General features: G+C 34.9%; 1 pseudogene; it reads left to right on the top strand.

Annotated features, from left to right (window-relative positions):
- The first annotated feature begins 8,515 nt into the window (after nt 1-8,515).
- LOC147065497 (5S ribosomal RNA) lies at nt 8,516-8,631 on the top strand (annotated as a pseudogene).
- Nucleotides 8,632-27,700: the final 19,069 nt, after the last annotated feature.

The following is a 27,700-nucleotide window of genomic DNA, read 5'->3' as shown; positions in this document are numbered from 1 at the left end:
GATAGTCTCGATTATTTAACAAAACGGAACCACACTTCGGTCCTCTCCGATCCATTTCGAGTGCTGGTTCTCCTAATTCATTTCAATGTTATGTAGTTATAGATGATAAACCAAACGATGCCATAGAGCGTTGAGACTTTCGAGACGTGGCTGTATATAGTATTAAAATTTGATATATATGGTGATAAATGTGGTCGTTTCCAGATGAATAGGAAAGGATCGAAAAGTTCTAGGTAGCTATAAAATTTGAGTAAAAGTACAGAATTCGACAAAATTTAGCGGCTTAAGAATCACTGTGATTTTTGAGAGTGTAGCAATACCGAACTGCTCTGTGTAGCAGACGATAGACCTTCGATAAGGGATGGCATGAGAAAAAGAAAAAAAAATATTTTAACACGTTTTATATAAGTTTTACTTCTGGAACCTTTCTTTCGCTATATGTGTATTTATGATAATACGCGAACTCGTATACCCACCTCCGTTTATCCCACTCTAATTTAATGTAAAATGTCAAGTTTGTAAAATGTCAACATCATTCAAGTTTAAGTAGGTATTACAGAACAAAACTTGAGATATATCAAAGCTCTTTTGTAAGTGCGTACGTACTTTATGATTATGATACTGGATGCTATAAAAGAGTCGACATTAATCCTACACATACTTTCATTAAAAATGTACTGTATGTAAGTAAACAATTTAAATTTAGAACATTTAAGTACATTTCAGTAATTTTATTCAAACTGTTAAGTTGAAAGCTTTTAACTAAAACTCAAGTATTTCTTGTATTTTTAATTAACTGAGTTAAAAAATCTATAAATTTTAAACTATTTTAAAATAAGTCACTGTCGCGTTCCTATTGAATGGTTATTTTTGGTATTCGGTTATATTATATCTGCAAATGGAACAAGTGACATCCTACCACATGTAGCTTCCAAGTAATTGTGTCAATTGCAAATCACTTCTGCTTTTCTCAAGTTTTTAGCATCACGTGGATTCGCACATACCCTCATGTAGGAATTAGTAACATACAATCAAGGATAGTGCCTAATCAAATGTCACACACTTTTATACTTCTGATATTGTGATATATATATATAAATTTTAAACTTTGATACAGTCATGTCCAACTTGCGGCCCGAAGCAGCTTGTAATATGACCAAAGTAAGTGAACAGTAAAAAATATTAAGCCTCTCTCCTTTATTTTGCAGGGAAGATTTTTATTATGGTGTTTTATAAATTTATTTATCAAATAAAACAGTGTTCCCTAAATTTTGGTACGCGGTATGCTCTTTCGATTTTTTTAAAAATACTCTGCAAACATTACAATTGTTGCTTTATTTTACACCCAATGGCAGTTTTTAGCTTATTTTTTTGCAAAAGGTCTCCAAACCTGTCAGCATTTCTGACCTATAGAAATGCTGACCCCAACGATAATGGTGACAGGCTCGTAGAGTTTGCCACTCTGAACGAGCTCGCCATCGGAGGCACTATTTTTCCCCACAAAGATATTCACAAATATACGTGGACGTCTCCTGATGGACGCACTAGGACGCAGATTGACCACTTCTTGTACAGTTTGAAGCACCAAAAGGAACTTCTCGACGTGCGTACTTACAGAGGCGCCGATATCCATAGCGATCATGAGTTACTCATTGGAAACATCCGAGTAAAACTCAGTCGCCAGGCGAGGCCTCCAAAGCGCGAACAAATTGACGTTGAGAAGCTCCGATGCCGCAGAATTCGGATCGAATTCAAAACTGCTGTACGAGATAGTGTAGATCGTATCTACGAGCGGCACACATCTGAATCCGACCTCATTGAGGCGGACTGGAGCCTCATAAAGAGTGCGATTGTGTCGTCGGCCCGTACCGTCCTTGGTACCAGAAAGTGTGAGCAGCCAAAGTGGATGTCTGACAAAACGTGGGCTGAAATTGGAAAACGAGCCAGGCTGAAAGCCCTGAGAGACGAGGAGACAGACCCCGACCAAACCAAGGACCGCCGAACTGACTACCAAACCCAAGACAGGGCAGTCAAACGATCCGTGCGGTTGGACAAGCGCAATTTTATGAACCGGCAAATTGAAGCGGCAGAGGAGGTAGCAAGCAGAAATGACACCAGGAAACTCTTCCGAATCACCCGTGAAGTCTGCGGCAGGTGACTACCGACTCCTGGACTCATTTGTGGTCCCAGTGGAGCAATAGAGTCTGACGCAGAATATGTCAAGAAGATTTGGAAGAATCATTTCTGCGGAGTGCTGAACCGCCCACCCCCTTTGGATCCCTTTGACATATCTGCAGAAGCTTTACTTTTGGACATTCCCCAAACGACCGACATTTTCGATTGCCCGCCCACGCACACTGAGATAAAATCGGTTGTGAAAAGGCTCAAGAACGGAAAGGCACCGGGGGGAGACGGGATTCATCCTGAATTCTTCAAGTACAGCCTGAGCGCAATCCTGCATCCTATGTTTTATTTGATGACAAAGGTGTGGGAAGAAAAGCGCTGTCCAAGGGACTGGGTGAACGGTGAAATCATCACGCTTCATAAAAAAGGTGACCCTTTTAGCTGCGACAATTACCGAGGCATTACGCTACTCAGTGTTCCGAGAAAGATTTTGGCAAACATTCTCTTGATGAGAATAAGGGACCCAATAATGCACGTCCTCAGGAAAAACCAAACCGGGTTTCTACCTGGTCGAGCGTGTGCAGACCAAATCCACAACCTTCAATGTCTTCTCCAGCAGAGCCATGAGCTGAAGAGTCCGATGGCCTGCTGCTTTGTGGATTATGAGAAGGCTTTCGACAATCCGCACCGCCCCTCCCTCTGGATGATACTGGGAGCATACGGGATCCCTCCCAAGATAATTGCCATAATCAAAAGCCTGCACGAGAATAGCGAATGCTGTGTCAGAATTGGAGACACTGTCACGGAATGGTTCGGGGTCACGACCGGAGTCAGACAGGGTTGTGTCCTTGCACCGTTTCTCTTCATCATTCTCTTTGACTTCATACTACGTAAGTCAATACCACCCGACCGAGGCATACCTGTTACCCCCACGGTGAAGCTATGTGACCTGGAATACGGCGATGACGCTGTCCTATTCGACAACTCAATCGAGGGCATTCAAGAGACAATCGACAGGTTGCATAACAACTCCTCTCGCGTTGGTTTGAAAATCAACGCGAAGAAAACCAACGTCTTGTGTAATAGCAACTGTCCTGATCCAGATTTCCCTCTGATTAGCGACGGACAAAACATCGAGAGCGTCGACAGCTTCAAGTACCTGGGAGTACACATCACGAGAGATGGCATTTTGCAGAAAGAGCTCGCTATCAGAATGAGAATGGCTGGAGCAACATTCAACTCGATGCGGAATGTCTCGGACTCACGATTATACTCGGTCAAAACCAAATGCCGCCTATTCGACGCTTGAATTTTGACGGTGCTGCTTTACGGTAGTGAATCATGGCACCTTACGAAAGCTCAGAGCAACCGTATACTGAGCTTCGAAAACAGATGATTGCGACGAATACTGGGTGTGCGGTGGTATGACTTTAGGAGCAACGAGGAGATAAGACAACGCACCAAGCAGCCTCTCATCACGCTGAAAGTGAAGAGGCGACGTTGGACCTGGCTCGGCCACGTGCTGCGGATGCCAGAAGAGAAATTCAACCTGGCTTGCCTGTTCTTCAAGCCGACCGGATTCCGGCGTCCTGGAAGGCCGCTAAATACAATCTACAGAGTGTATACGGCGGAGCTACGGGATGCTGGTTTGACCTGGGACGAAGCAAGAAGACTGGCGAGCGACAGGGATTCTTGGAGGCGCCGCGTGGTGTCCATATGCTCCAGTTAAGGGGCGGATATGGCAAAAGAAGAAGAAGAATAGTGTGTAGGTATGTTAATTGAAATACTTTTATTATTTTAAGTTTATTTGTCCGTATAAGATAACCTAAAATAAATAATAAAATAAGTCCTAACGAATTTACAGACAATTTGAAACAAAAAAATAAAGGGAGCAGTATACTATGTTTGTTTAAGGGCGGTACTTTGCCTAGGGATGTCAGTGAAAAAGTCCTATACAATTTCTGCCCTGCTAAGTAAAAAATACAGTGTTGTTGGTTTTAATTATGTAAAATTATAGGATTGTTTTCACATTATATAAGATGAAAGGTAGTTTAAATCTCCTATTTTACAATTTCACTAAAACTTAAAACACTATCTTTTTACTTTGTAGGGCAGATTTGGTCTTATAAGTCAATACCAACCCGCACAGTATCCATATTATATCGTCACCTCAATACTACAACTAGGTAACTTTGATTTGGTCATTGTTGGGGAAATGAAATTTAAGCTTTACTTGATTAACATATATCTAGACTATAATTATTATTTTAAATAAAAATGGAAAATTGTGCTTGTCTAATTGGGAACAATTAAATAATGTTCAATTGTACGAAAAAGTATTGTACTTAGATAATATATTACGTTATTTATTTAATGCATCTATGGTTTTAAAGTTACCTGATATTTTCAAACACAAAATGAATACAGTTTCAATTAACTTCTGACTTATCTGATTGTATCATTTTGCAAAAAAGGAAATGTAAAATCATATTCGATAGCTATCTCAAAAACAGTATAAATCAATTTATCTAGTTGTAGTATTGAAGTGAGGATATATAATAATATGTATATATATATATAGTCACATTCACCAGAAGCAGGTGTACTTTATTATTTTAATACATTGTATAACTAATCGGTTAATCTTGATTAACGAGGAGTTTGAAATAAAGGTTTTAATTATTAATAAATATTAGAGTTCATTATTCATTAATATACTTACATTTGGTTGATTGATTAATAATACTTTAAATAAGTAAATGGGTTTTAATCATGGATTATGAGTTTATTAATATTCCCAAACGATTGCGCCTAAAAGATAACACTATCCTGCATTATGGATTCCGAACGCGTAGCTGTAATACCGTTTGAGTGATTATTGTAACGTGTAATGAATGGCGCGAATGATTTTAAAGCAAACCCGCAAAGGATTAATTTGCGTTTTCGTTTCAAACGCACATGAGCGTTAATTCGAATATTAGGTATACAACTAAACAAAATTATCATTCAAATCATTGGATAATTGGTATTGTAAAATAATGATACATATATATACATTTAGGGTCAGAGTAATGCTACGTCTAGCGAAAACTGTAATAATTTTCATTTTAAATAATCGTTCGTGTTTAAAAACATTAAGATATTTTCAAATTAAAATATGAATAACAATACAAAAACTATTATAAAATGTGCGTTCGTTGAATTATTTGATCTTATAATTCTCTATTAATCTCTATTAATGTGGATTAATAGTTCTCTCTAACGCTGTAGTAAGATTTTTTGCTACTAGTCGGTCATCCTGGATATAGCGGCAAAAGCATTTTGAAAATAGCCGATATACTGCATTATTTGTTAGGATAACCTAACCTAACTTAACCTAACTTAACCTAACTCAAACTAACAAATAATCCAATATATCGGCTATTTTCAAAATGTGTTTGCCGCTGTATCCAGGATAAACGTATAGAACCGATTTTTTTTATACTGCACCATTTTAATGTTTTTTTTTTTAAATTTACAAATGTCTGTTCTATAAAATGAAAATGTCTATATAAATAAAAAGAATTTCAAATTAAACACATTTACATTTTTTAGAAAAGTCGGGATTTTTAAATCAAACAAAACAAAAAAATTTGGCTTTTTAAAAATCTCCCTACAGTGTTTAACAGAGTCAAACTAGAATTAAATGATAGAAATAACCATAAAATAATATATATACATATTATGTATATTGTATATTTGTAGTAACATCTCAGATGCTTAGTAATTAAATGATAATGACTCATGATTATCAATTGTATGGATAGCTTAATTGGCAAACTTCTCTGTCCACATTGCGGTGGGTGTGGGTTCATATTCCATTCAGATTTTTTTTCTCTCGAATATATACCTATGTTTATGTGGTTGTTCCAAATTTTAAATAATTTCATTGAATTTAGGCATAATTCTATTTAATTATATAATTTTCAATCACTTTATTGTTTTATGAATTAAATACTTAGTTAAAAGTAAAATACATAGGTATTATACCAATATATAAGCCGGAAAATTTTGTTATATGATACGTTTAGTAAATCGGCTTCAAGCTTTGTAAAAAAATGTAGTATTTTCAACATTCTCTAAAGAAGGTTATATATTTCCTTCATATCATCATAAGATAATATTATTCTCAAACAATTATTCATTAATATTTATTTGTAATCAAACAATATAAAAACTGTTCCTAATATTTTTTTACTTATATGCCACTTGTACTCATGTAATCATCTGCTCCTCAATTATTCAATGGTTTTTAGTGCACCGATGGTCTAGTTGGTGCCCAACGTCTTTGCAGCATTGGGTCATGTGTTCAATTCCGCGGTCGGTAAAAAAACACGTTGTTCTTTTTCAACGTGGGTTTGATCCAGTGCATGGTTTCTGTATGTTGGGAAAATGGTTAAAAACGTCTGTCTCACAAAACAAGTAAGTTAATAACCTCCACTCTGCTGGGGCCCATATATTCTTTTCTTACTTTTTTTCAAGTACTCTATTATCAATATATTCGGCTATTCAGCCAAAGTAAAATAAATTGTTGTCAGTTTAAATTTATTTACCTAAGTACTCATATATCGTAGCATCGCCAATATTTTTTTTATTAATTTATAAAATGAGCTCATCAACGTATATAAACTGATATAAATGTAATATTGACAGTATTAATATTTAATAATAAGTAAACAAAAAGTTCACAAATAAATAATAGGTAGATCTATACTATAATTTGAAGAGATTATTTGGATGTTTGTATGTATCGTCCTGGCGTCGGTTTTTCTTTATACAAATCCACATACGCAGTCGGATTTCGACAAAATTTGGAGAGAAGACGGAGGTCGATGAGCCGAAGTGCGTGGTTGGGGAATTTTAGATTTAACCCGTTGTACCCCGGGGACAGTTTTACGGTTTTTGCGGAAAAGGCCGCCGCGTACAGGGCCTTGAAGCGCGGAAGTTAATGCTGAAACCACCATTTTAACCCCCACAAAAATGTCGCTAAAATGTGTATATAAAAAACATTGACGTTTATTTCAGCTCGATCGGTGGTCAAATGGCAAAGTTAGATGCAAGTAGAGTTGAGTTTTTCCCGAGAATATCTCAATCTCGAGATTCGGGATTTCCCGAAATGATGAAATTTTGAATTCTCGTGATTCGGGATTTCCAGAAAAAAATTCTCGAGAATTCTTGAGATATCGAGAAAATTTTAAAAAAAAACCTGTAAAAACAGGCGAATTAAAATTAAAAAAATATGATTTTTTTTTAAGTAAGAAGCCAAACAAATAGAAGTAGGAAAACATAAATAATTCAAAACATTACTAAAAACACAGACTATCAATGGCTGCGTCTGACAATTGCGTACGCTTTTGAGACACAAAATTTCCTGATGTTAAAAATTGCGCATTTTGAGTCGACGTTGGCTTAATTGTGTTAAATGCCCCGATCGGTGTTTGAACGTTTTGTGTTTTCAGTCTACTTTTTTCATACCATGTCCACTGTTGTTCACAATTACAGGCACTGCATCAGCGTCAGAATCGAAAACTGCTAGGTTTTCTTCAATGCTTTCGCAAAAAAGACGGAGCAGGTACGCTTTGGCTTCTTTAATTAATTCTGTTATGGAACACGTCTGGAAGAACGCAGATTTCTCACGGTCACAACAGTTGTTTACCGGGCAAGTATTTAAAGATAACAAAAGGCTAGATCTATGATCTGTTTAGTTTTCTTTTTAGGCTGGATAGGAACAATTTTGTGAACAAAAATTTGAGAATAGAATCCGCTGCAACTTCAAAAAAAAATTTTTTTCAATTAATATTTGATAATAAAGAAATCCCGAAATGTTAAAAATTTTAATTCTCGAGATTCGGGATGGAAAATCTCGAAAATTTCCTGAGAATTCCCGTCGGGAAATTCCCGAAACTCCCAACTCTAGATGCAAGTAATTATGTTACATAATAGAATCGCTAATCTGCAGGGAGCCAAGTGCCAACCGAGCCGGCGCAGCGCGAGCGACGCAGTGCTGCCACATTTTCTAATGAATCCAATTCAAAAAGGCTCAGCGAGACTCACCCTAGGTGCAATTTTTCAGTTCTGACAGATTGCATATAGATAATATGATGATATATTATATATTATGTTAAAAATAAAAAACTCTAATATTATATTTTTTTACTTTTTTAAATTCAATCCTTTACACTACGTATTAAATTTAGAATTTTTATTTTCAAATATTAAACCATTCCACTCCCGAGCAGCACCGGGTGATACAGCTAGTAATATTATAATTTTATTATTATTTACTAGGTATGTACTTATGTATGCAATCATTTTTTTAAATTTGACTTTCTAAACATGCAAAGCGTTTCCCAACGACCATACCATGTTTAAAGCATCGGTTCTCGTCCGATCACCGAAGTTAAGCAACATTGGGCGCGGATAGTACTTAGGTGGGTGCCCGCTTGGGAACACCGCGTGTTTCTTTTTTTAATTTTCCTTTGCATTATGTCTAAAAATATAATTTATGATAAAAAAAAATACTGTACCCAGAAATAATGTATTTTTTAAAAAAAATGATACTAAGCTTAGTATAAATATTTAATTTCTAAAAATAATAGACGTGACAATAATGCTAGAAATATCACGTCACGTGAGGTCATATCCTAGAACTATCAGAACATTCAATAATAAAAACTGACAACTTAAAAAACCTGTAATTGGTGGCACTCTTCCAAACCATTAAAATCAAAGATCACAGGATTCAAAAATGTATAAAATTGCCGAAAAAAATTAAATTCCAACACCCGTGAGGTGGGCTTAATCCAGTTTTGATACATTTGGCAGATTTTGGTAATACCTATTCATTCTCGGCTCAAAATGTGCTGCAAGATATGGATATCTGTCCGATAAAATTTTAAATACCAAGAAAAATGTTTTACATAGTATTTGACCGTGGCGCGAGCTTACCGTGAACTCACGTGTTGGTCACATGATGTAATGGTAATGTGTTTCTAGCATAATTACGTGATTATGGAAATGTTCATACGGTTAAAGGAAGATAAACATGCGAATAATATATTTTTATTCCTAGCGAGAGATATTAATGGTTTTCTGCCATTGTCTAAAAAAACGATGATAAATGTATTATATGGGACGTTGTTTCTGAAAAATGGCCATAGACACTTTTAACTCATACACAAATATATCGCTATATTATATGTATCAGTGCCAGGTACTGTTGAGTCAGGGCCGGATTTGCTATTAAACGGATTCCTGGGATATATCATATTGGGGTTAAAAATATTACAATAGTTAGGTTTTGTCACAAAAATCATTTATAATCAAACATACTAAGAATAGAAAATTGTATGGAAGCCAGGATAATGATTCTTGCAGTTTGTCTTATCAAAAGAAGAAGGAATATCCTTATGATATTCGCGAAAGTTAACTTGATAATTCGTGGAAAAATACTTTTGCTCTTGGCAGTTAATTTATTAAAAACCTAAGCATATTATATAACTAGAACACAAATAATTCTTGTCGCTCTCCCGCCACATTTGCATACTAATTCATTTAATAGAGTGATTAGTACTAGATACACATTTCGATCACTTCGCATGAGCGCATGTGACCTCACTGTAAGTTCGCGCCACGGGAAAAAATGTGTGCAATTTTGTTGTACTTGTTATTTAAAATGTTATCAGACAGATGATCCTATCTTGTAGTGAATTTTGAACTGAATACGAGTAGTGTTTGTTGGCAAAATATGCTAAAATGTATCAGAATCACACTACTCAAAAGTTTGAACATCTGACGCGTATCACACCATACTATAACATCGCGGGAGTATCTGTCTGATAACATTTAAAAATAAAATAACATCGCACACTTTTTACCGGTGGCAAGAGTTTATCGTGAGCTGATGTAAGCTCACGTGACGTGATCGTAATGCATCTCTAGCTTAAGACATAATGCTATTTATGATAACATCACATTTTCTTTTACTTCATTAATTTCTGTTTGTTTACTGTCAAAACATTGCTCTATTTCGAGTCTTTTGAATACAATATTTTATCTTTTCCACTGGTAACATACAGTGTTTGAGTTTAGATAAATAAATCTTTCGTTGCACCTTTCTTAATTGTATACTCAAACTGCTTGTTCCCACGCTCAAAAATCAATTTGGCCGACGAATTTAATCGACTATCGGTTTTCGATGATATAGTTTTTGAAAAAAAAGAAACTTATATATTTTTTTATCGGCTTACGTTTTATTTGGCGACCCCTCAAAAAATACCGAGACACATGGGTTGAAAACCCGTAAACAGGAAGACTTAAATATGGAGTTTTCATTATATAATATACGGGTAGATATACATAATAATTCCACTAAAACTATGTTTTCATGACAAGTGAAAAATAATGTAATATTTTGAATGTCTCTATATTATATATTTTATTATCTCTGAGTATTGTGGAATATTGTGGGGTGAGTTCTATTTAATCCTCAAAGCTTAAAGTATGAATAGAGCTGTATACATCATGTGATCATAGAATATTCAATTGTTGTCCCTTTATGTGAGTGAAATGGTCACTTGCTGACAATTCATTAGAATGAGCTTTTATTATTCTATGTTCAAATGAATATGACACATTTAATTAGAGTAAAACTGATTAAACTGAGACGTAATAAAACAGAATGACAATGAACCTAGAAAACTAATTTTAAAAACAGTTGTACGCGGTAGGAATCCGTATGATTGTGATTGTGCAACGTAATATTTTGATATTATTTATTCTAGTCCTATATTACGTTTCCTGTTCCGTTTGTTACCTTAGGGAAATCCCCCACATTTTCATGGGAAATGTTTTGCAGTTAACGAGATGGAAGGACTTGAGGGAACACTGTATATTTTTATTTAATAAAACCTTAGTAGATACCTATTGTGAGTAGTTTGGTATATGTTTATCACATATATCAGGGATTTTCAACCCTCTGCCCGTAGACCCACGTGTGCTATCGAGCTCTTTTGCGTGCGCCCACGGACTCATTTGTACTTTATTTTCAACAGTGAGCATAATACAATCGAAATACAGATCGCTACTCACTGATGCAAATCTGATTGACTGTTTAAGAATATCATCATCAGCCTGAATCTATCCACTGCTGGATGAAGACCTCTCCAAACCGATTCCACTTCCCTCGGTCTTGTGCTTTGCGTTGCCACGTACTTCCGCAGAACTTAACAATTGTATCGTTCTAGTGGCTTCTAGGTCTACCTTGCGGATGTTTTGTACCTCTTGGGTACCACTGGATGACTAGATTGGTCCAACGATTGTCCCTGCTTCGAGTTATGTGTCTAATCCATTTCCATTTGAGGTTTTTGGCGAACTCTATTACAATGCAAACCCTTGTCTGTTTTGTTATACAATCATTCCACTTTTTGTCCTTTTGTGTTATGCCCAGCATGCACCTCTCCATACCACGCTATGCTACTCTAAGTTTTGGATCTTTTTTTTACTTAAGGTCCATATTTCACACGCAAAGAATTAAGAGTTTTAATATCATACATTCTTAACAACTCAAAATTGATTGAAGAAAATAAATCCAATTCCATAGAATAATTAAAATATCATTCTGTTTTCTTATATTTTTCTATTAATTAAAACATTCCAAATTTATAATTATGTATATCATTGAAAGTTTAAAATTTCATTGGAAACAAATGTGCAACCAAAAATGTAAATGAGGTCCTGATGAAAATAAGATTGGAAACTTCTGGTATATAGAGAGGTACACATTATTTTTTTAGCATTCAATTGTTGTAAATAGCATTGTATTGCAAGTACCTACGAGTAAGTTTAAGTCGGTGATTACTTCTTTTGTTAGCTACAATACGAGGTTTTAGTTTCTATTATATGACTTTTTATATCAAAGAAACTCTGAAGTAGAGGTCACACCATTTCAGTAGAGGCTAACACAGTTTAAATGCAAATTAAATAATGGTTCCTTCCGTACAACATACAACGTACGTTTATCTTCTTATGTAAACATCTAGCAAGAATGATTTTTATACGCGATTTCCACTATTCATGCAAATGTAAAAATAGCACATTTTTTTTTTCAATAATGTTTCTATTCGAAAGATCAGTACATGGTATTAACATTTAAAAAAAGATTTCGGCACATGGCTACCGTCGCAGTGTTGTCGAAGCGCATTCTGGAAGTACGATTTTGGGTCACTTTTTCCAGCACTGCTGGTCGTATATTACGAATAACGCAAACAATGTTACGTTCCAAGACGTCAATTATATTATTGCTGATTTATCAGCATAAATCAGTGAATTCAAGCAGAAATAATGAAGAGGTATGAAATCTCACAAAAATCGACAATCGACACAAAAGCGCCATCCTGATGAAACCAAATCTTGTCCAGGTCATTGTCATTTATATTTAAAAAAAATATTGATCATGTACCTGTAACGATCTTAATTGACCGTACCGCGATAATCGGCCTCATTTTTGAAGACATATTAGTCCGATGATGCCATCAGCGTATAAACCGCACCAAGCAGTAGTTTTGTGGATATAACAGAGTCTGTTAGATCTATGTATGTCTGTATGTGGCAATTTTGCTAATCAACAAACTCATTAAGTCAAAAATGAACTTCGTTGATGAATGCAATTTTGCTATAAAACAACGAGTCAGTTTCCAATTGCTCTAGAGCCAAATCGGTGAAAAAACAACGCATATGATGGTCTTGTGGCTTTTAATTCATGCACCAGCTCGATTTTGTACGAATGTGGGTCAAGAATTTTGCGCAAAATTTTCCACGTAGTGGACGGACAGAGCCCTAATTGTTGAGACCGACGACGAATCGAAAAATTTTGATATTATTCCACAACTTTTGAATACGCCTTTTGGCGTGTTTTGTGACTCTAATTTTGATGATTTTCCAGACTATATTGATTATACATCACAGCTCGGTTGGACAGTTAACACTTTCGTAAGTTTTATCTATGCAAAAAAAAAAACACCCGTAATTACAAAAAAGTTTTGACATCACCGCGTTTGACTGCTGACTGAAACCATTTTTGGGATTTGACAACATCTGATTGGTTAGGTCAGTAATTTTCACCCTATTTACAAGGCGGAACCCTAGAAACAATCCCGCGGCACCCGTACATAGCTAGTCCGGAGGGAAAAATACAAAATTCACACAAAATGCCACCCTTTCACTCTGTCTCTTTCGAACTGTCGGACATGTTCCTAATTATATAATTATATTTATTTATTTATTTATTTATTTAAGAATACAAAACATTGTGGACATAACAAATCTAAATTCAAGACGTACACAACATGAGATTTACATTATAAGCCAAACATTACCCTCACAAGAGAGAAGAGAATATAGAAAAAGAAATATATATATAATAACAACAATAATAACAAAAAAAAATATATAATCAAAACATACTTAAGTATAATTTAATACAGAAAAATATAATTTTTGAGAACGGAAAATATACAATTTTATACAGAAAAATACAGTTTCAAAAATAAAATGCAAAGTACATCATTGAAAATGTCTATGTCTTTAGGGAGCGCATTTACTAGTCTTGCACCCCTCGCTAATGGTGCCTGATAGGCTTGACGCGAGGAAACGGTTCCAATCCAGAATAAATCATGACTGCGACCACGTAGGTAATTGACAGGCGCATGGAAATTCAAATTCATTAGGACACCGGGATTGGAAACCATCCCTCGCGATAACAGGCAAAAGTGTTTCAACAGCAGAAGAGACCGACGAGATTCAAGAAAGTGAAAAGTAAGCATGCCTTGTAGAAAGGCAGTCGGAAAATAATCATCTGACGAATTGTCGAAAGGAAAATAGTTAAATGTTTTAAAATAAAGACATCGAAGAAATTTCTTCTGGACGCGTTCTAAAATAAGCTTATAGGAAACCTCATAAGGACACCAGATAATCGACCCATATTCAAGAATGCTACGCACTAATGAGACGTAGAGTGTACGTAATACATTAGGACTCTTGAATGGTTTGGATTGTCGCATGATGAATCCTAGAAGCTTACTCGCACGTAGAGCCGTGGAAGTTATATGCGAGTGAAAGGATAATGAAGAATCAAAAATTATCCCAAGATCTTTCGCCTCAGATTGACGTTTTAAAGAAATTTTTGACATAATATAATTGTATTTAATCGGAGTTCTTGACCTAGAAAAAGTAATACAAAAGCATTTGTCAGTATTAAACTCTAATTTATTCTTTTTTGACCAACTTTCAATTGAACAGAGATTTCTCTGTAACATGCAACAGTCCAACTCATTCCGAATTGGTGCATATAATTTCAAATCATCCGCAAAAAGTAAAAATTCTACTCCATCCATGGCTTTAACTATATCATTGATAAATATGAAGAACATAATTGGTCCAAGATTTGATCCTTGGGGAACACCTGAAAGAGTTTGAAAGACTTCAGATGCACACCCAGCGTACTCGACATATTGACAACGATGCGAAAAATAAGATTTGAAAAAATTTACAAAATTAATAGATCCGCCTACTGCACTTAGTTTAGTTAAAAGAATATCATGATCAACTCGATCGAAAGCCTTTGACATATCCGTATAAATTGCATCAACTTGACAATGATTGTCTAGTGAACGAGATATGTATTCAGTGTACTCCATGAGGTTGGTAACTGTTGATCGAGTAGATCGAAAACCATGTTGAGCGTCAGTCAGCTGACCATCCACATGTGTATATATATATTTATGTAAAATGGACTATAATAGTTTGACCGGTGCAGAGAGAACAGCCACTGGTCGGAAGTTAGTTATTTCAGATACCGAGCCATTTTTATACACCGGTCGTATACGAGTTGAGCTCCAACATTCAGGGAAGGTAGATTTACTTAAACATAGATTGAAAATATACAACAAAGGATCGCTTAAAAGTTTTTTGCATCCTTTTAATAGCCATGGAGGAATGCCATCTGTATAATAAAATTAATAAATATAATTATAATAATAATATATAATAATATATAAAATATAATAAATAAATATAATTGTATACTTTTTACTGCTGTCAATTGGTAATAAATATGATGTTTGTAAATTTAGTTTTATGTACATTGTTCAAATAAATATTATTGAGACGTGTGAAGGCTTTTATAGTGAATTGATTAGGTACTGCATTCACTGTGATTTTTCGGTATTCTTTGTAGTTGTCGATATGAATTCAAGTCCTCTGCTAGCATCATTATTAGTACAAAATATCTTCATATTAGCTGTTTATATGAAACAAAACAACTAATATCGAGACAAGTCCTGATAGGACCCGGAGGAGGTATCTTTCTACTATACATCCAACAAATTTATGAGGAAATAAATTCTAATGGATTTAAGTTTTGTACTAATCCATTCAAGTCGTTTTTTTGCGACCCGGGTCTCACCTTTTGGCATCATCAGGTATTACGCGCACTCATCAACGGTAAATAGACACTGACAACTAGCACAGTTAATTCTAACTTATATAATAAATTAATATAATAAAATAGGTAAAAACTTTATCACATACCTACCTAATAAGTCAAGGATTATAATAAAAAAATATAACAAACACATGAATAGTTGGAGTGTTTATAAAAAACTGTACCTAATAGATCATTAGAACTGATCACTAATAATACATTCAATAGGCACAAAATCGTATTTTTTTTATCGGATTTTAAAATACTTATTAGGGGAATAGGAATGTAGGAAAGCTAGTTTTTCATTTGAAGATAACAGTTGTGAGTCAAATGAGGGCGCAGAAAATTAATCGCTACAGAGGCCACATTGACAATATCACTAATATAAGTGATTAAGCCGTTGCTCGAAATATATTTTTTTAAAACCGGAACGTTTGATTGTTTTCCAAACATATCCAAGTGTGTTAGTTTTTTATATGTTTATTTCACATGGACAACATGTAATAAGAGCTGTAACATTCACATCTACCGAAATTTAGAGCAGGCACGAGTTTAACCCATTTTTTTTTATAATTCGCAAATCTGAACGCTATTTTATACAATATCATAAGGAGCGATATCTTCGAGTATTTCACGAATTGGCGTGCCGTTCCGGTCTGCTCTGGTAAATTTTGAGCCCTAGATTTAGCTTCAGTTATTTTAATATGAATTACAATTTATTATGGTAATAGTCTGGAGTTATATAAGAATACCCATAATAAACCCGTTGTCCATGGTAAATAGCGTATATAATTAATTTTACTCGTTTAATATTTTTTTTTTATTCGTATTACAAATGTTCTCATCCCAGAAAGCATTGTTTGTTTGGAAGGATATGGAAACAAAAGAACTCATTCGAGTTTTAATTAGTAATGATTATATTTTCAATGTTGCGGCCTATTGTTTGCTTTCACGTTATGTAGCCAATCTTGAACTTCTGAGAAAATAGCAAGACGGCAAGTACGTAGGTATGATTTTCTTTTGAGCCTCTTTTGTTTGAGAAATGTATTTCAGCTTTTTGTTTTTTGATTTTGAACAATACATTTTTTGTTAATTGATCGATCCGTTTGTTTTAATAAACTTTTTAATTTCACTAATTGAAAACTCCGCGTATATAAAAAAGGATTTATATATAAATCAAAATTAATAATGAAAGTTAACAATGAAGCCGTTTTATTCAGAAAGGATTCTGTTTCACGTCGTATTATTAATTGATGAAGATGAATCGAGATATTAATCTAATTTAACAATTATTTTAAATTCCCGTTTTTCACAACTCAGGTTTGGCATTTTCAGAATCATCGGACTTTGTGTATAACAATGACATGAATACTATTTTACTGATTCAAAGAAAATATGTTTAATGTTACGTTATTTCTAGTATGATAATACATTTATAGCACCTGTACACGTGCATGGATTTACTGGCAGCAAAAGTGAGTATTTTAAACTATCGTGACAATAACTGTTTGATTGTCTCTCCAATAAAATTCATTCTTTAAGAGTGAGCGAGACGCGATGTTGTCATTTTATGGTACTATTATTTCGTACTATTCGATAGGTAGTGAAAATCGGTCAACTTGAAAAATCATTCGTAGTTAGTTTTTTTGCTTGTTTTTTTGTAAACGGGGTATTAGTCTTCAAACACAGTTATGATAAAATAATACGATGTAGGTATATTATAGTTTCATACTATATATATTTCCAAATGAATTAGTTAAACGTTGATTCTTATAGTGGAACAGCTAAAACTTAAACTTCGCACATTGCGATTTCTTCTAGTGCGCACCAATTACAAATGCTAAATTTAATTATTGTTAATAATATTTCCGACTGTTCTTACTTTAAGCAAATAGCATCTTTTTTCGCTCTAACTACGTCATATTATTTTCTGTCAAAACTATCAAACTTCACGCTTATGTGGTACATTATAACAAGTGCGTTGCTATTTTGTTTTTCTCCAGCGCTTTCGTCAAAACAGTCCTTTCTCCAGTTTTAAAATTGAGTAGCATATTGGAATATTATATTTCTTCATATTTTTCTCCAAGAATAACTGAGGATATCCGACTGATCTTTTCTTCCTGATATTTGACGATGCGATCACTATTTTTGTGATGATAATTAGACTAGGGATTGCATTACCTGTATTTCAAAACCTGTATTCCAGTATTTATCAATACCGAAATACCGGTTTTAAAAATCCAAAATACCGGAATTTTCGGTATTAAGACAGCGCACTCATTTACGTTTTTGAAAATGAATTATAAGTTATGTGCTGCTAAAATGAAAATATATTGAGTGAATCCAACAGAGGTGAAAAAATAATAAAACAAATTTCATCAAATATATTTAAGTATATAAGTAATTGTAAAAGTATATAAGTAAAATATAAAACATCCGTGATAAAAAGTTAAATTATTCCATAATTATTGATGACTGTACAAACGTTGAATTTAAGAAGCTTTTACTGCAGCCGGACTTATTTGCACTTGATGAACTTTTGAGGGCTTTAGTTAAAATTATCAATATATTCACAATATTTGTAAAAATCACTAGTTCCACAATTATGATCAATATATATTTTTAAATGTCAACATAATAAATGTAGGTATGTAGGTTTTTGCTATAAAATAATATTTTTAAAATATTTTAATAGCTATATTGATTCATAAGCACCTACTTCAGTTTTTTTTTAATATTTACGAAATACCGGTATTCAGTAAGAAATACCGAAAAACCGGTATTGACATTGTCGTTCGGTATTGGTATTCGGTATCCCTAAATCAGACGGATGGTACTTACTTACTTACTTAGGGTATTGTGCTTATATATTTGGGCCACTTAGACGATTTTTATAGTCTAGCCCCTTTATATGTAGTACCTATCGGCACTCCCGAAGCATGATTGAGAAAGAAAGGACCCGGCTACGGCGGCTTTGGCGAGGCCAGGTTTGAGGCCTGGGTGAAGGGATAGTATAGGTGAAGGGAAGGTCTAGTAAGTATTTTAAAAAAGTGTTTCTGACGAACAAACATCACAACGAGGACCGCCACCAGCACAGGCCACCGTCGTCGCCCCACCCCCCACCTCGCCTTCGTCCAGCCCCGCGGAATCCAGCGTTCAGTCCGTGGAGTCCAGCGTTTGGTCCAGTTTGGTTCCAGTTCTGGGGTCATCTTCTTCATCCAGGCGTGTGCTCCCAGTGAGACCGGGAGAGAGGCACGTAGTCAATCGATATCTAACATTACAGCAGTAATCGCATCTTTATCATCTGTTACTTCCGGGTCTTAGCCCGGTTGCTCATCAAAATTTGAGCCGCAGAGGGGGGAAAAACTCCGGAGGTGAGCAAACCCACCTCCGGCCAAAAACCCCTCCGCTGTGGTTTTAATCTGAAAGGAATATAATTTATTAGTTATCCGGTCGTCAGGGATGATCGGCCTTGGCAGCGTGAAAAGGGTCTGAAATGAAGAAAAACAAAAAAACAAAGAAAAAAAGAAAAATGTGGGGTGTGGTAAGTTAGGGGGGCATCAGAAGGAGTACCCTCCTGGGCCGGTCAAATTCTGAATGAGCGTGTATGTCGTATTGTAATAAGTTTGAAACTGTCGTGTTGGGATGGTTGTCGATGGAGCTGTAGAATTGCTTCGTGAGCTTGAGGATGTGGGTTTGGAGGGTTTCCAAGTTAAGATCGCTGTAGAGTATGGTATTCCTGACGAACCAGGGAGCGTTTGTGATTGCTCTGAGAGTTTTGTTCTGTGCGATTTGAAGTCTGTTGATATATTTTAGGCCTGCAAATGCCCAGACGGGGCACGCGTAGGTCATAATGGGGCGAACGATAGCTGTAGATAATAGCAGCTTGCTGCGATAGGCAAGCTTGCTCCTATGACCTATCATGGGTTTGAGCTTAGCTAAGACTATGTCGGCTTGGCGTCTCTTATCGCTAATGTGTTTAGAAAAGTTGAGTGCGATGTCTAACGTTAGACCAAGATATTTGACCGTATTGGTCCAAGGGATTTTAGTATTATGCATTACCAGGTATGGAAATTTGCGCACGTTTTCGTGGTCGTTTTTTAAAGTTGCGCTTGAAGCAAATGGCGTTACTTTTGTCTGCGTTTATTTTTATGCGCCACTTGTCGCACCAGGCGGAAACCTGGTTGGCCGACCTTTGGACTAATTCTGTAACTCTGTCTTCGTTCATCGATCGGGAGAGGATCGCTGTATCGTCTGCATATTGTGCTATTATGCAGGAATCTGCTGAGGTATCTGTGGGGATTGGAATGTCTCTTGTATATAGGTTATACAGAGACGGGGCGAGCACGGATCCTTGTGGGACTCCGGCGCTTGTGAGTCTGATTGAGGATTTTTCTCCAAACAGTTTGACTGCGAAGTGTCTGTCGGTGATGAACGAGTGTAGCATTTTAATGATTGGCTGTTCGATATCGGCCTCAGAGAGTTTAACTACGAGTCCTTCGACCCAAACTTTATCGAAAGCTTTAGCAATGTCTAAGAACAACTCTAGATTTATGATGATTGAAACCGTCTGTTATGTATGGATGGTACTTATAATTTGAGAATAGTTAAAGTGTTTGATCCAAAAACCAATTAACTACAGACCGTTGAGCAAATAAAACAAAATTCTGTAGTGCAGCGGCGACATAATATTATGAATACAATTTGCAATATTGTATAAAATTATAATTCATTTCCCACTCAAACATAGAATCTTATTTTCAAATGAGCACTGGCTTTTCAGCCGAAGAATGAAGACCCATTCTAACGACTGAATTACTCTTTCATCGACTAGAAAAAAATACCAGGTGACATGGCCACCTGTCAATATTCTCCGAATTTAAATTAGCAATACCCGATGCGGGTAGAAGAACAGTTTTCAATAAGGCATATTCTCTCAGCCGGCACAATTTTCATTTGACTAGCATCAAGTAGAGTAGTTTGCGTGCCAAAGTCCTTAAGAAACCTCGATAGTAAATGCGAGGTATCCATGAAGGCATCTAGAAAAAAAAAATTCTTAGTAAAACTATTAAAAGAGTATAGATCATTAAATTTGTTTTCTTTGACGACAAGATTAAAATAAGCCATTGTTTCATTTACGTATAGGTACGTTTATTTTTTACTTATTGTATGTTTTCTCTCACCTTATATCTTTCAGAACGTATTTTCTTTATCTCGCTCCCGCCCACACATTTACATATATTTTTCTCACGCGTTACAGGTAAATCAAAACAAAAATATATTATATTGTGGTCATTTCTATGGTATAGCCTTGAATAAACCGGTGGTGTGTAAAAACCAGTATTCTTTTGGATACTGCTCGTCATAAACAGATTTTTTTTATTCCCTCTTTCCCATAATTATTCTCCTTTTATTCAATTTGATTCCCAGAAAGCGGTTTGTTAGTTCATTAAAACGAATATTTTTAGTACCACCTACACTTATTATCAAAATTATTTTAGTATCAGACAATACTTAAATTTTAAAAAGATCATTTAAATGTTCTATGTTAGGTCATTCTGAGTTACTTAATATAGATTATATTTTTATTGTTAACTTTGCTTTGTTATTCTGTTTGTACCTCTAAATTTCGATTTTCCTATTATTTAAATATTACATTTAGTTTGCATATCAGTTAAGAAGTCTAGTTTACTAACTTAGAAAGAAGTTTGTGGTCCCTAAACTTGCAAATTTAACTGACATTTTAGTTTGCCTTGGGGATCAACCGCCACCGAATATACATAATTCATTGTATTGTGCCGCCAACTAAAGAAAAGGTGCTTCTCAAACGTACTAAGTAAATAATATTATAATAATTCTCAGACCGCGCTAACTTTAAACGTCCTTGGGAAGGTTGACAAACTTAACGTAATAGAGATTGCTACAATATTATGTTTTAGTGAGAATTTATTTAATTTATTGCGGATTTAAAAAAAAATAAAAATCAACTTATTGAGCTATTATAGATGTAGTTTATATTAGTGTTTTGGTACAGTACAAGAATGTAGAATATTGTATTTTATTACAGCGCTTAAAATGGAAAGTTTTACGAACCGGAGCGCTTATTAATTTTACAAACATATCAACATACCTAGTTCTTTAATGTTACACGTATTTTACAAAGTGTGTTAGATTATTTGTTTTTGACCTATCTAGCTCAGATGGTCAAATTATTTTTTCCACGAGACGGAGCGATAATTTTGGGGAATTTATAAACCGGAACCGGTGCGCTTTAGTCCATTTCGAGATTATTTTATTCATGATTTTATAGTGATGTGAAAAGTCTGAAATAGGCCACAGTACTGAAATTAGAAAACATAAAAGATTCTTAGACTTTGGCGCATACGTCACAACAAAAACCCCTGATTTTGGGGATATTAAAATATACCGATCATGATAATGTTCAACGGACGACTTTGATATAATATGCGGTGCTCGGATGACGTGGCCTAAGATACATACGTAAGCCATTGACATCTTGGATTGAAGGAGGTTAAATGGGAATCGGGACAAAGACTGAAGTAGGCTAGTGCCTACTTCGGGAAGTTACATAATTGAATATGTTGTTGATGATGATGGTGGTAATACGTATGTGATCCACGTAGTCAAGTAATGCACAACCATATAAAGCTTACAAATAAAATCCTAAATATTATAAATCACATTTTAAAATTAAATATTTTTTATATCTATAGAGATATAGACTTACAAATTAAATATCTATTTTTCGTAGTGTTAAATTATAGCGAACTCAAAAATAAATTCTAAATTCTAAACTCTTTAATATCCGTTTTTCACTTAGCCAGTCATCCATTGACGCAACCGCCAGATAATAGCTGAATCGATTATTTCAATGAAAAGAATATTATTTTGATTGTATAAATAGCGAATAATAATTCATCGGAGATATCACTCGAATCTAAGTACCTGATCCGTTACTATCTCAGTATAAATGTACTGTCAGTTTATTTATATTATTGTACCGATTGTACCCTTGTACTTATGTAACCATAAATAAACTCTCACTTCGCCATCATCACAAATAACCACGATCGTCTTTCATCTAAAACACCATCGACCCTCACATCGACCACTCCCACATATCGATAGATTTTTTATTGTAGGAATGCAGTAAATATTTTCTACATATTATTATCTACTAAAAGTTTTGTCACTAATTGAACTTTGACGGGCGGCTGTTGTGGTAAAAGTGGTCTCTGGTATTAAACAGCGAGAGTTTTACGATATTCTAAAAATAAGAAGGTTGCGTGTTCAGATCACGTCGGGGTCACCACTTTGGGGATGATGGGGTATAGAGAGACAAGGTCGTTGTTACTTGGATGTGTAAAGAGAGAGTTTATTTATCGTTGCAATAATAAATCAAAACAATGATAAAGACGACAGAGTGATGTTTTAATCGCGGGTACGGATCTACTGATGAGATTGATTATATTAAAAAACTGACTAGCGATGTATCGAGATGTTAATATAACGGAGAGACTGGACTCGAATGGAATGACGGTTGACTGTGTCGAGTGACCGGACTCGATGTGAATAGTGCTCCGAGTGATGGACTCGAGTGGAGTGAGGATTTATGGATTGTCTTTGCGCTATTTATACAAATGCAGTTCATATATTACAAGAAACATGGTCGCAATTAACAAATCATTATAAACCCTATTAATTATGATTGAGAAAATGCTGACGATCATTTCCTTTACGTTGTTTTGTTTTGACAATAAATTTTACATATTAAAGTGTGTCACCCTTAAATGCTGAGTGATATGATTGCTACATTTACATTATCATTAATAGTAAAGAATTATTTCAAGAAGTAAAGTTAAATTTACCATAAAATTGCACAATACATATCTATATAATATTATTTAATAGTCATTCATCGATTATTTTTGTAAATGCTCCATATTTACAGCGTCTATGGGCCACACGCCACTGATTTATATAGTACATAATGTCAATTTATATTAACTTTAAGGATTTTACTGTCTATGCTGAGGCAAATATTATGTTACGATTCACAGGCATATACGGTAACTGTCAGGGATTCCCAGATTCTACAGGTGTTTGAATAAAGAATTTTTGATCAATTGATAAGATAACATCTGTCTAAGTTTAATATTACACAGGTGCTATATTGTGTCAATATCCAAAGCAATTTGTTTAAACACAGTTATTGCTCAATATTATACGAACGGGGTGAAGTCAAAAAGTCGTGAGTGACGAAAGCAATTTGAAAAGGGTATTTTATTGGTTTCATAATACTATTATATTTTCTATTTCCGAAGCATGCTAAAAATACGTAATAATATCGTCACAGAATAATTCTTGCTGTCATAATAAAACAATATAAATATTCTTTTTGAATAGGCCATGAGACCTTATGACAGTAGTGTAGTGAAACAGTAGTGTATTTAGTAATAGAATAGAAATAATCATAAAAACCCAGGCTTTGAGAAAATCAAATACTTAATAATTATGTTGTGCCCTCACCAAGATCAAACCAGGGGGATCAAACTCGGGGCTGGATGAAAGGCCAGCTCCTTACGCACCGGATTACTTAGGTTCCCACTATCACCCGTCATGTATGTGAAGCCGTGAATATACACGACCGCCTTCCATGGCGCTATAAACGTGTCCGAAAGAAGTGATTTTTAAGTGCTCATACTCTTTGGACGCTGAAGATGACATTATAAACAATCTTACCCGATAAAGTACTGATTTTTGTGGAACACGCCTGACGCTTTTGGTTTAGCACTCTTTAAATGCTCTGAGTATAGGAATGTTCGACAGAGTGAAGGTTGTATTAACAGATTTTTATTTTTACGAGAAATGGATGTTATCCACTTGCTCATCCAATTAAGTCCATACTCTGGTCCAAACATACAATTAAAATCAACATGTGAATTTTTTAGACCCGGGATTCGAACTCACGTTATAAGCCGATAAGCTGCCGCTCGGTCATCGTGGATGACATACCTGAACCCAATAAAATAATATATTATAAAGCAGTTGAAAAGAAAATATTAACAAGATTTAATTCAATCAGATCAATGTGGTCCTAAGACGATGCCAAAATTAGGATTATATAAAATGTGGAAAAGATACTAATAACAAAAATATTTATGTAACATCTTCTTCTTCGGTCATGTCCGCTCATAGCTGGTACGTATGGATACCACATAGCACCTCCAAGAATCCCTGTTGCTCACTGGTTTTCTTGCGTCATTCCAAGTATACACTCTATAGATAGTATTTTGCAGCCTTCCAGGATGCTGTAATCCTTAGCCGGCTCGCACATCACAACTCGCCTTGTGTGCCTGACGGCCATAAATCAAAACTTCCGAGACCGCCGCCGAATGTTGCATACTACAACCTCGCACATCTGCCTAGCGGCAAACGTCAAACGCGAAAAAGGAGAAGTCTCTCGTCTGCCATTTTTATTGTGTTGATTGTATGAACAAACGTCAAACGCGGTGACCAGAGATGAGCGAGCAATGACAGTGTAGACAAAGATGGCCGATTGTGCGGCTGTGCGCATGCGCGGAGTCGACATTTTTCGAAATCGACATGCAGGCTCTATCAAACGCAATTCGTCGCATGCAAGAGCGTCGCAGCGTTGCAGTTGCATCGGCCAATCTGCAAAGCTCCATTTGATAACGTTTGTTTCTTGGTTTACGATGACGTCTCATCGACGAATTCGTCGTAAGACGCATGCGGCGAGTTCTGATGTGCGAGCCTACGTAAGTTCGTTTCTGGCATCTACAGTTTATCGCCTCTTCACTTTCATTTTTGCGAGTCCCAGAAAATTCGTATAGAGTTGAATGCTACTCCAGCTATTTCCATTCGGATAGCGAATTCTGTTCTCCAAATGCCATCTTCCATGATGTGTACCCTCAGATGTTTGAAGCTGTTTACATAATTTGCCCGTTGCTAATCAGGGTGAATTCTGGATCAGATAACTTAATTTAATTGTATTATTTTTTATCGGGTATAGTTTGATTGTTTTTCCACCAAGAAATAATATTAATAAATTTATAAAATAATTAAAAGTAAGTTTAATAATTGCTAATGAACTAATAAGTACCGCACGATACGTGATGTGGATCATGCGAATCGTATAACAGTTTACAAGGCCATTTCCCATTATTTGCGTAATTTGCTTAGCTCATCTTGTGCTTGGGAAGTTCATCGTGACGTCACGTCGGTTTCCTCGGCGTCACTAGCGTCGCAGTTTTCATTATTATTCCAAGATGCGTACAACATGTATCCACACAAGCCTCATTCATGGTATAGGTACAGCTATTCGACATTAACGTCATGAGCCATTTGGTTAGTGTTGCCAATTAATAGCTGTTGACAAAATCTCTGCAGTTGAATTAAAAAAAATTGCAAATTAACAAAAATACATAATAATGTTTGAGTACAGGAGAAAAAAAGTCAATTTAAGGCCATTGGACCCGTTTTTTCCTGTCTTCTCGGAATCGCGGAAATGATAAGCATGTTTAAAACGAATTGATACACAATAAACTCTTTATTTATTTAAAATCTAATAAATAGTATTTAACTAAAACGTTCTGTGTCATTAAAATTTTTCGAATCGCTTTACTTTTTAAAATAAATGACAAATAGTAAGTCCTGTTTTCGAAATTGGTCAAAACGACTGTCACGCCACAATGAATGTTGAACTTAATAATAGTTTTGCAGGTATATATTGTATGAGAGAAATGGGTAAAACAATACATTTCATTGATAAATTCACGTACTTTTTTTAATTTCAGAAAAATAAAGATTTTAAAGCCATTTTAGTTTGAGTATACATCAGCCAATTTTGAATGATTTTTTCTCACAAAATAATATATACTGCACAATAAAAATATTTTTTTATTATAATATAACATTTCCGTAATACTATAAATAATAATTTATAATAAAAAAATAAATTAAACTCCATAAATTCGGTACAATTAGTGACGCTATATTACCAAAACACGTCGTACATTTTCATGTATTTAACCTGTTTTCAGACAATTTAGAAATATAATTATTTTGCAAAATTAACAAAAAGAGACCATTTGATCGATTAATCTATACAGTTTTTCTAATTTCTTATTTCTAACGTTAGTACATGGTTAGTACGATCTGGAATTTCAACGGGTAAGGACGTCTTTTTTTTTCCCCAAATTTAGTCCGAAGCAATATTATTTGACTCATGGAAAAATGACCTCTACTCTCTTTGCAGTAACAATCAAATTGGCAAGTCGCAATTATTTGTATCGTTCTATTCCGAACACAGGACGCATGCCAGGTGTTATAATTTGTGTTGACTAAAATATCAAACATCATTATAGCACCACTGAATGTCAAACTGAAAAAAATGTAGTTTTTATTATATTTATTATATTATTTAATATCTTGTAATTGAAATGGTTGCAGCATGTGAGATATTGTAAGATAATTGAATCTAACAACCACGATGGCTACAAGGAAGTACTGAAGGTATTCGTTCGGTGACCCATTTATAAAAAAAAAATATTTTGGTCTTGAGCAGTTTAGATAAAATATAGGTGGACTTTAATTGTTTTAATAAATATGTACCTACTTGATTAGGCTTTAAGCGATTTGAAAAACTTTGCATGTACTTAATACAGTTTTTATGTACCTGGGTGGCCATGTTTTGTTATTTTCAAAGGGACGTACGTATCCAGGAGTATGTTTATTGGCATTATCAAAATGCGTATTCCGCTGTATCCGCTTTAACCGAACAGTACCGAAAATTTAAAGTAAAATACGTTTTCGAATGCTGTCATCGTAATGGCCACTGAAACATGTGTCACAATTTTATTAATCGTTAAAATAATAATAAAAAAAATCTTTTGGGGCACAATTCACGTATATGTTTTATGATATATGTATTTTTCAGATGGTTTGTGGTAAAATCTTTTTTTTCATACTGCCACAATTCAACTATTCATAATTAATTGTTTGTTAAATTTTTCA

This window comes from Rhyacophila brunnea, unplaced genomic scaffold (assembly GCF_057557595.1).
Source record: "Rhyacophila brunnea isolate RB1 unplaced genomic scaffold, BYU_Rbru_1.0 scaffold_6, whole genome shotgun sequence".
Classification (NCBI taxonomy): Eukaryota; Metazoa; Arthropoda; class Insecta; order Trichoptera; family Rhyacophilidae; genus Rhyacophila; species Rhyacophila brunnea.
This window is presented reverse-complemented; position numbering and strand designations above follow the sequence as displayed.